This window comes from Oratosquilla oratoria, chromosome 40 (assembly GCF_046742065.1).
Source record: "Oratosquilla oratoria isolate Oo_2021 chromosome 40, ASM4674206v1, whole genome shotgun sequence".
NCBI classification, from domain to species: Eukaryota; Metazoa; Arthropoda; class Malacostraca; order Stomatopoda; family Squillidae; genus Oratosquilla; species Oratosquilla oratoria.
In genome coordinates, this window is record NC_134816.1 from 9,945,576 (window position 1) to 9,957,897 (window position 12,322).

The following is a 12,322-nucleotide window of genomic DNA, read 5'->3' on the forward strand; positions in this document are numbered from 1 at the left end:
CCCTTGTTGGTGACATCACTTTTCACCTTCTGGTGAACTATAATAGTGATGTCACTTGCTGCTTCCTGGTGCCCCGTGGTAGTGACGTTATGTGTCACTTCCTGGTGGTGACGTCACTTGTCGCTCCCCCAATCTTGAGCAGGAGATTCCCCAATGACACATGTTTCATGATGAGTACAAATCCTATTCCATATTCTGTAATTATTGTATGCACATGTCAACTCCAATACCAAGTAGTACTAGTAAAACAATCTCAATGCTTTTCTCAAGCTACAGTTTGTATTGACTGTCATCAGTCAGAAGCTGCAACATTCTGTGTGTGGGGTCCTCAACTCAAAACTACCAAACAGCGAGGTCAGTTGTGTCTGCCCTATTGAAGGTGTGTAGGTTACACTACCATTTAAGATGTACAGAGAATTACAATGTACCACTTAAAGTTACATTTGTGGTTGCTTTAGGAAGTGGATGTATAGCAGGCTTGCATTGTGCAAGCTGAAGATATATAGTGTCAGTATGCAGCTGCATGTGTATATTAGTTTTGCAGTGTGCAACCTAAAGAGGCTTAGCAATTCTACAAAGGTGTAACTGAAGATGTGTAACATTTATACATTGTGCAACCCAAAGGTCTTTGGGAAGTCTGGAATGTGCATCCTGGTGTGTTGAATAGAGTTGCTATGTATTTCCTGACATTGTATAGTAGATTGCAGTAGCAAAAGGTGTATACCAAGTTTGCCACATGGTGTTTGAGTCAAGGACTTCATTCTCAGAGTGATGTGAACCCCCTTCCTCCCATGTAACTAACATAGCTCAGGCTTGTACCTCAGTTGCAGTGTGTGCAGCTCCGTTTGAAGTAACGTCTTTTTGGAGAGACCCAATATACGTATTTGTTACCCACTTGTAATTATTCTTTTATGAGTTTAATAATTTTTGTTTTGTCATGAATCTTAGGTTAATTATTTTAGCAGAAAGGGTGCCAACAATACTGGCTCAGGTCGTGGGATTGTCCCAGCTATCCCTGTCCCCTTTCGCCACATATTGTTGAATGGAAATTTCTGTAAGGGAGCAAATGTGAGGTGTTATCTGAATGAATGGATTGGTTTAGTTAAAACTGCTAGTGTTGATAAATTTTAATGTTTACTCTTGTGCAGGAGTAGTATGCAGAGTGGTATGCAAGTGTATTTTGTATATATGCTTGTTTGGGTGAATGTTTGTAAAAGTGAGACAAAAGTGTATAAATACACTCCTCATGTCCCCTTAGTAAATTGTATCTCAGTAACATAGTGGAAAGCAGGGAAGACAGGGGTAGCATGGACATTCCCAATTTCAGCACATTTGTTCTACCTCAAGGAGGGCTGAGGTATGGAGGGGCCAAAGGAGGAGAGGTGGCTGAGGTGGGGGTAACGGAGGAGACGGGTGGTGAGAGGTCATGGTACTGTTTCTCAGGGAGCCTAATGTACAAACACTGCATCCCATGGCCTCTCACCACTGATCCTGCCATCCCCCACCTCTTTGGGGCTTCTTCATCAGCATTTTAGTGAGATTTTTTTTTTTTAGGATGTGAGAATAATTGTTATTGTGGTTATTTCTTTCATCATCATAATCACTACCTTCATACACTATATATTTATTTTTGTTGTTTTTAACTATTGTAATATGGTATATGTTATATTAAGACTTTTCATCCATGCACCCTGACCACAAATCCACTTGAAACATTCACCATAGTTCCTGCCGGCTACCTCCATTTGATCACAACCACACCAGCAGCGCAGCAGCGAAATAAATAAGCAGCAGCAACAAATTCAGAATCACACTTCACAATTCATCTTCGCTCAGTAGATTGTTTAAATCTTGTGTGGTTTATTTATTCATCTATTTATTTATAAAGAATTTTATTATTGTTTTTGTTATTAAGGAATTGTCATTGAAGATGGAAGGCTATTACTGTTATTATTATTATTAATATTATTATTATTAATATTATTATTATTACTATTACTATTATTGTCATTTTCTTTTCATGTTGAGTTAGCAAATGCAGATTTGCATAAGTGGTTCAGAATATATATGTATGTATATATATATATATATATATATATATATATATATATATATATATATATATATATATATATATATATATATTTGTAATTCTTTATTTCCATGACTGCTGTCCTTCCATCCTCTTGATATGTCATACTATCCCATATGTGCAATTTTTATTTTAATTTTCATTTATTTATTTATTTATTTGTTTTTATTATTATTTTTTTTCTAAAGAGTATTGCTAGCTTGACTTGAACTTTTTCACCAACTCCTGTTTACAGATATTTGACTCAACATTCTTTGCTACCTCATTCTCGACTAATTGTGTTTAGGTTAATGATGGTGAAATGTAATTTGTAAATGGGTGATAATGAAGGAGACTTTCCCAAGCCTCAAGGATATGCCAACTCTCCTTGAGCCCCCAACCTCTTGCCCTCACTCAGTAACCCTCAGAACACGACTACTTCAGAGTAAACCAGTCATTAGTCCTCGTCTAGGATGGATCTTGTGTGAGTTCTTATGCACCCACTACAGTTATAATAATAATAATAGTAATAATAATATTAATAATAATAATAATAGATAATAATAATAGTAATATTAATTATAATGAAAAAGGCAAGGCAGGTTGGTAATTTTGAGTTGCTTAAAAGATATGCCCTTAAAGCAGCAGCTTCCATAGAAGAGGAAGGATTACAGCTAAAAGGAATTACAAAAGCTGAGATTAGGTATATGCATCCATCTTCTAGAAGCTGGGAGTGAAATGTACTGGTCAGTTTGCTGTAAAAGCTGAGAGAAGAACATATATCTCAGCAGTATGAGCAATGTTGGTAACTGGTTCAGTGCAGTTAAAAGTTGAGAGCAAAGTATGTATCTCAACCTGTAGTATGAGCTCAGCAGTGTGTGTAGAACTTGCCTTGCCTTGCTACACCATTCTGGGTTGGTCCCACTGTACCCTCTTCTTTTATTGTAATTTTAAGGCAATGTACAAGATAACATGTACACAGGGTTGGCATACATTTTGTACAATATTATAATGTACCACGTCATGTGTTGTGCTCATTTCTATTTGTAAATATTGTAGTAATGAACCCTAAGGTACCAGTGGTCACCAAGAAATGAGCCCTTTTGAGCCTTTGACTGGGTACGATTGGTCGAAGAAGAGAAGCGGAGTGGTCCTGGAATTTATGTAGCTGGGTCATCCAAGCTATGTCCCCACAAGTGCAGCCTTCCCCTCTTTGTGCAAAACAAAAATAACTTGCTACCAGTGTAGAGAACAAATAACTCAAATCAGGGTAGATGCAAGAGAGTAAGCAAAAGTGGAAGTAGTGGTGGCCTGATACCTATGGCCTGCTACCTCTGCACCTTTGTGACAACAACACTGCACTATGGTATTTATAATGATAGCTGTCACACCAAGTGGTGACATCACCCTACCACTGACATCACCATTGGACATCATCTCCGCAACTCGTTTCTTGCAGCCTAGGGGCACAAATGACACAACAGATGAGCATCAACAGCAAAACGAAACCAAATTTACGCATGCATGAGTGCTTCAGTGACCATCATTTTTCATCAGTATCATCAGCTCTTTACTGTCAATAGTCATAATTACTTGCATCTCTCAACATTGCCATTTTCATATTATGAGTACAGCAACATCATGGTTTTAAGCCTAGTTATTCATTCATCACATACCCCCACTTTAATCTCCACTGAACCCCCTTTATATATATATATATATATGTATATGTATATATGTGTATATATATATATATATATACATATACATACATACATACAGGTATTTACCTAGTTGTATTATACGGGAAGGGAGCTATGTGTGTGTGTGTGTATATGTAAATATATGTGTGTGTGTATATACATATATATATATGTATATATATATAAATATATATGTATGTATATATATATATATATATATAATATATATATACATGTATATATATATATACATATAATATATATATATATATAATATATATATATATATATATATATATATGTACACACACACACACACACACACAGAGTGGAGTACTGCAAGGATCTGTATTGGCACCAATAATGTTTGCTATTTATGTGAATGACATGGACGAGGATGTGAAATGTTACATGAGCTTCTTTGCAGACGATGCCAAACTGTTAAGGAAAGTAGAAACTGATAAGGACTGTGAAGCACTGCAGGAAGACCTGAATAAGGTATGGAACTGGAGTCAGAAATGGGAAGTGGACTTTAATACTAAGAAGTGTAGCATAATGGAGTTTGGAAAAAGCAAAAACAGAATATCAGGAAAATATACAATTGGAACCAAGGAGGTAAAGAAGGCAGGATCCAAAAAAGATTTGGGGGTAATTATCACAAACGACTTGTCCTATGATAAACAGATTAACAAAATTGTTGGGGAGGCTTACAACTTGCTAAGATCAATAAAAGTGGCATTTGCATACTTGGACGAAGCCATGATAAAAAAAAATATTGGTTACATTGATAAGGCCTAGAGTATGCGGTGACATTGTGGTCACCCAGTACCAAAAAGAATATAAAGAAAATAGAAAGAATCCAGAGAGCAGCAACAAAAATGGCACCTGCACTTGCAAACCTATCATATGAGGAGAGATTGGCTAAACTGGAGTTACCGACGCTGGAGCAAAGAAGAGAGAGAGGTGACCTACTGACCATCTACAGAATCATGAAGGGCACAGAGATACTCAATAGAGAGGACTTACTAAACTGGGACAAGAGAAACCCAAGAGGACATGGAAAGAAAATAAAAAAACATAGCTACAGAAGAGAACCGGAGAAAAACAGTTTTCCACATAGAGTAGTGGACACTTGGAACAAACTGGATAATGAAATAGTATGCACAAAAACCATTCATGAGTTTAAAAGCAAACTAGACACTGCGAGATACAAAGGCAGGACACCACAAGCATAGCTCCCCTTCCCGCAAAATACAACTAGGTAAATACACACACACACACACATATGCAGGAAAGAAAAAAGAAACTGAAAAAGATATTATAGATAAATGTAAGGATCAACCTAAACTCTTTTACAGATATGTAAATGATCAATTAAAAGAAACACGAAATTGTAAAACTGTGTGAAGGAGATAAAGAATATATAGATGGCACAGAATTGGCATAGGTCATGATCAGACATTTCAGGTCTGCTTTTACAAGTGAGAGCTCATAAATTTAGGAAGATGGACAGGAATAAAGATCCCCTAAAATGAAAGAAATTAAGGTAACACAGAAAGAAATAAGAGACCAAATAAAAAACCTAAATGTTAGGAAATCACATGGACTGGATGGAATTGCAAATTGGATACTGAAAGAGTGTATAGACGAACTGACAGACAAATTATACAAGATAATAGACATTTCACATAAGGAAAGGTACAACAAGATTGGAAAGATGCAAACATAGTACCAATATATAAAGGAGGAAACAAAGAAGATCCTACAAGCTTCAAACCGATATTTTGGATTTGCAAATTGGATACTAAAAGAATGCAAAGAACTATTGTACAAATATATATAACATAATAAGTTGCTCACTTAAAGAAGGAAAAATACCAAAAGACTGGAAAAATGCCAACATTGTACCAAGGAGGAAACAAGGAAGAACCAACTAATTATAGACGGTCTCACTAACAAGCACTGTAGTCAAAAAGAATAGATGTGTAAAACACCTGGAAGAAAATAATATTATAAACCCAAGACAATTTGAGTTCAAACAGGGAAGATCATGCACCACAAATTTAATCTCTTTTTACTGAAGACCATATAATACAAGAAAGGGATGGATGGGCTGATTGTGCTTTCTTGGACTTACAAAAAGCTTTCGACAAGGTACCACACAAAAGATTATTTAAAAAATTGGAAAACATAGGAGGGATACAAGGTAACCTACTAAACTGGATGGAGGACTTTCTGAATGGTAGAAAGATAAGAGTAGTACTCAGAGAAAAATATTCAGGTTGGAAGGAGGTGATTAGTGGAGTTCTGCAAGGATCTGTATTGGCTCCAATAATGTTTACTATTTATGTGAATGACATGGATGATGATGTGGAATGTTACATAAGCTTCTTTGCAGATGACGTTAAATTGTTGAAGAAAGTAAAAACCGAAACAGCGAAGTACTACAGGAAGAACTGAACAAGGTTTGGAAGTGGAGTCAGAAATGGGAAGTGGACTTCAACATTAAGAAGTGTAGCATAATGGAGTTTGGAAAAAGTAAAAATAGAATATCAGGACAATATAAAATTGGAACTAAGGAGGTAAAGAAAGTGGGATCTGAAAAAGATCTGGGAGTAATTATCTCAAATGACTTGTCCTCTGATAAACAAATAAACAAAATTGTTGGAGAATCCTATAACTTGCTAAGATCAATAAAAGTGACATTTACCTATTTGGATAAATGATTAAAAAAATGTTAGTCACACTAATAAAGCCTAGACTGGAATATGCGGCAACATTGTGGTCACCCAGTACCAAAAGGAATATAAAGAAAATTGAATGAATCCAGAGAGCAACCACATAAATGTCTCCAGCACTTTCAAACATGTCATATGAAGAAAGACTGGCTAAATTGGAGTTACCAACTTTGGAGCAAAGAAGAGAGAGAGGCGACTTACTGACCCTCTGGAGAATCATGAAGGGCACGGAAGTACTTGATAGAGAGGACTTGTTAAATTGGGACAAGAGAAACACAAGAGGAAGTGGAAAGAAACTCAAAAAAGATAGTTATAGAAGAGATGTGAAGAAGAACAGTTTTCCATATAGAGCTGTGGACACTTTGAACAAATTGGATGAAATGGTAGTGTGTGCAAAAACCACTCTCGAATTTAAGAGCAAACTAGACATTGCGAGATACAAAGGCGGGACACCACAAGTGTAGCTCCCCTTCCCATAAGATGCAACTAGTTAAATACACAAAAAGAATATAAAGAAATTAGAAAGAATCCAAAGATGGCACCCACACGTTCAGAATTGACATAGGAACAGAGATTGTCCAAACTAGAACTACTAACCCTAGGACAAAGAAGAGAAAGAGGAAATCTACTGGTCATTTACAGAATCATGAAAGTTATGGAAGTCCTTAATAGAAAAGATTTATTAAAGTGGGACAGAAAAAAAACAAGAGGACATGAAAAGAAACTCATAAAGGATAGTTATAGAAGAGATCTGAAAAAAAAAATAATAATAATAATAATAGTTTTGCACACAGAGTGATAGACATCTGGAACAAATTTAGTGGAAAAATAGTATGTGCAAAAACTATACAAGAATTTTAGAACAAACTAGATACCGAGAGATACAAAGATGGGTCACTACAAGCATAGCTCCCATCCCGTATAATACAACTAGGTAAATACACACACACATAGAATATGAAAAAAATGATAAAATTGGTTAAGAAGAAATCAAAAAAGTGAACTTGGAAAGAAACCTTGGAGTAATATTCTGCAAAGACATGACACCGGACAAACATATCAACTAAATAATCGGAGAAACCTTCAATCTATTAAGGTAAATGAAAGTGGCATTTGACTATTTGGATGAAGAAATTATTAAAAAAATATTAGTTACATTAATAAGACCAAAACTGGAATGCACGGGAACACTATGGACACCCAATACTAAAAAGAATATAAAGAAATTAGAAAGAATACAGAGAGCAATGACAAAGTTGGCACCAGCACCAGCTCTTTCCAAATTAACAAACGAACAAAGATCCAAATTGGAATTACCAACACTGGAACAGAGAAGAGGAAGAGGAGATCTACTGGCTATCCATAGAATTATGAAAGGAATGGAAATCCTTGATAGAAATGATTTACTAAAATGTAACAATGGAAAAACAAGAGGACATGAAAAGAAACTCAAAAAGGATAGCTATAGAAGAGATCTAAAAAAAAAAAAAAATAGCTTCCCACGCAGAGTGCTGGATATCTGGAATAATTTAGATATAGAAAAAGTATTTGCAAACACTATTCAAGATTTTAAGAAAAAACTTGATGCTGAAAGATACAAAGACGGGTCATCATGAGCATAGCTCCTGTCCTGTATAATACAACTAGGGAAAAATACACACACATGACAGTTGAAGTTTGGAACTTCAGGAAAACTTCAAATTTTGTGGATCTCAATGATGAGGGAGTACCTTTGTTGTATTAGTAGGGAAGGGGAAAGCTTGTGGTATAGTGGGAAGGTGATGAAAAAGGAGAAAGGGAGGGATTACTGAAGAAAGTGGAAAGAAATGAGGAAGGGGACGAATGGGCCCCAGAAGTCAGAAGGAATGTCAACAAGAGGTGCGCTAGAGAACAGAACAAACAGTGGGAGGTTAGGCTCAGTCAACTTACACGGATTACACAAAAAGTTGATAAATTGGAAGAACTAAAGGAGAACCAAAACCTAATTAAAGAAATAGAAGAATTAAAAAGACAGTTAAAAGAAGTAAAGGATGGATGGGCTGATTGTGCATTTCTAGACCTGAAAAAAGCTTTTGATAAGGTGCCACTTAAGAAGTTGCTTAAGAAATTAGAAACTGAAGGAAGAATACAGGGCAAACTGCTGAAGTGGATGAAAGAAAAATGAGAGTGGTGATAAGAGACAAACACTAATTGGGATGAAGTGATTAGTGGAGTTCCACAAGGAACAGTTCTGGCCCCAATAATGTTTGCCATATATATATATATATATATATATATATATATATAAATGATATGGATAAAGGAATTGAAAGTTATATGAACTTCTTTGCGGATGATGCAAAATTGTTTAAGAAAATGAACACTGAAGAAGATTCTGAGTCGCCGCAGAATTATCTCAATAAATTATGGGAATGGAGTAGGAAGTAGATGGAATTCAATATTAAGAAGTGTAGTATAATGGAATTTGGAAGAAGCAAAAAAAGAATAATATGATATAAATTGGGAGAAGAAGAAATTAAAAAGGTAGAAAATGAGAAAGACCTGGTAGTCATTATTATATGTCCCCTGAGAAACATATAATCAAAATTTTTGGAGAAACTTATAATTTAATAAGAACAATTAAAGTGGCATTTATATACCTGGACGAAGAAATGGTGAAGAAAATACTAGTCTCTTTGATAAGACCAAGATTGGAGTATATAGCTATGATGTGGTCACCAAGTACAAAAAAATGTATAACAAAACTTAAAGAATACAAAGAGCAATTATGAAATTGGCACCAACGCTCTCAGAACAATCATATGAGGAGAGACTAGCAAAACTTAAGCTACAGACATTAGAGCAAAGAAGAGAGAGAGAGGAGACTTGATAACTATTTATAGACTCATGAAAGGCATAGAAACTATTGATAGAGAGGATCTAATAAAATGGGATAGTAGAGATACAATAGGACACGTAAAGAAAATCAAGAAAGTTATAGAAGAGACCTGAAAAAGAACAGCTTTCCCCACAGGATAATAGATGTTTGGAAAATGTTAGGTGAAAATGTGGTGTGTGCAAAAACGATAAATGAATTTAAAAACAGTCTAGATAAAATGAAATATGGAGACAGGACACCAAGAGCATAGCTCCCCTTCCCGGAAAATACAACTAGGTAAATATACACTATAATTCTAAATTAACATACGAACAAAGATTGTCCAGTTTTGTCCAAATTAGAATTACCAACTCTGGAACAAAGAAGAGAAAGAGGAGATCTGCTGACTATAGAATCATGAAAGGAATGGAAATCCTAGATAGGAATGATTTACTAAAATGGGACAGTAGAAAAACAAGAGGACATGAAAAGAAACTCAAAAATGATAACTATAGAAGAGATCTGAAAAAAAAACAAAAAAAAATAGCTTCCCACGTAGAGTACTGGATACCTGGAACAATTTAGATAAAGAAACAGTGTGTGTAAACACTAGTGAAGATTTTAAGAAAAAACTTGATGCTGAAAGATACAAAGACAGGTCATCACGAGCATAGCTCCCTTCCTGTATAATACAACTAGGTAAATACACACACACACACTCTACATAGATGAGGAGATGGTTAAAAAAATAGTTGTTACACTGATAAGACCTAAACTAGAATATGCTGCACAACTATGGGCACCTAGCACAAAGAAGAACATAAGAAAGTTAGAAAGAATACAAAGAGCAGCGACAAAGATGGCGCCTACACTGACAAACCTGACATACGAACAAAGATTGGAAAAATTACATCTGTCATCACTGGAACAGAGAACAGAAAGAGATGATTTGTTGACCATTTTCAAAATTATGAAACGGATGGAAATTCTTGACAGAGATGACTTATTAAAGTGGGACAGAAGAGAAACAAGAGGACACGAAAAGAAACTAAAGAAAGACAGCTACAGAAGAGACCTGAAAAAGAATAGCTTCCCACATAGAGTGATTGATGCCTGGTACAAACTGAACAGAGAAACAGTGAATGCCAAAACTATACATGATCTTAAGAATAAACTGGATGTGGAGAGATACGAAAACGGGTCACTACAAGCAGCTCTCGTCCTGTAAAATACAACTAGGTAAATACACACACACACACACACAAAGACACTATAATTCCTCACCATTTATAAACAGTACCCCCATCCCTGGACAGATATTTAGCACATCATTGGAATTTCTAGATGAAAAGGTACAAATATTCTCAGAGGTGCTATGTTCAAGTGCTCATTTACAAGTCCGGTAGTGTAGTCACTCATTACTTCACAATGCTTGAAAAACTGCAACCCCCTTTTTGACCACAACCAAATAAACAAATAACCCACCATGTCCACCATCATCATCACCACCACCACCACCAACAGATCTTCATTATCACCAGCTTCATTTGTTGTACCACCACAGTGACTTCCAGCTCTACCTACACCACCAATTTCAGCACCATTAATGCTTTCAGCTTTACCACTACTACCACCTCCATCACCAGCACAACAATCACTTCCACCATTTCACCATCACTTTGTCACCACAACCAGTTCCATGATCTGCACCATCATCATTTCCTATCACTCCTTTTGTCCTCCACCCTCCCACCTCAGTCATCGTCTCTTCCTCCTCCACTATCTCCTCCTCCCTCTCCCCCTCCCCTCTCATTTCATTTCCCCCTCTATAATCTATTCATTATCCTCCTTCACATTCTCTTCCTTCTCATCCTTCTTTTCCACCTCCTCTTCCTCCTCCTTCTTGACCACCTCCTTTTCCTCATCCTCTTTTCTTCAGCTATTTCCCTTTCCACCTTCCCCTCTTGAAAATAAAATCAATATCACTCTAAATTTCTACTGACCCTTCTACTCTGCTATGGTCGTAAATATCTCCTTTACCACCTTTATGACAACTCCTCTTCAGTGCTAAATTTGCCTCAGGGATAGATACAATGGTTATTTTTGACAAAATACCTTCCACCTCTACCTCCTCCCACCTTCTCTCTTCTTAATTTCCCTCCTTCCTTCTTCCCCCACTTGTCTCACCTTCCCCCCCTCCTCCACCTTCCCACCTCCTCGCTTCCTGTCCCTTCTTCCTTTCCATTTCTCCTCTTCCACACTTCCCCTTCCCCCCTTCCATACCTCCCCTTTCCCTCCTTTTCCCTCATTGGCCTCCTCTCATCCTCTTCTCTTCCTTTGTACTCTTTTTCCTTTTCCTCCTCATCCTCTCCATCTTCCTTCCCTTCAACCTCCTCTCCATCTTCTTCCTCTTTATTTCCCTTATTCACCAACCTTGTTCTCCCCTTTTCTTCCACCTTTTCCACCTCCTCTACTTCCTTTACTTACTAATCCACCACCACTTCATCTCTTTGTCCTCCACTCCTGCCTTCATCCTCACCACAGTCAGCAACAATAAAAAAAATGCCTGTAATTCCATATCTACTTCCACCACAACCACCACTTCTGCCACCACCATCATGGCTGCTACCACAACCACTACCAGTACCACTAATATACACCACCTCTAACACTTCGCACTAGTGCTACTACTACAGCCTCAGCTGATACCACCCCTGAACACCATTATACAAAAATGGACAAGTAAAAAAAAAAAAAAAAAAAAAAAAAAAAATTGTAAAATAGAAATAAAAAATCCAGGAACAAGATGAAAATATCTACACCAGTCAGAAAGCCAGTCAAAGGAAAATTAGGTATCATTGGCATTTATCACATTAATGAAATATACAATTAGATGGCAAACAAATGAAACAAAACCAATTGTAACCACATCTACCTGAGCAACCTTCATTAT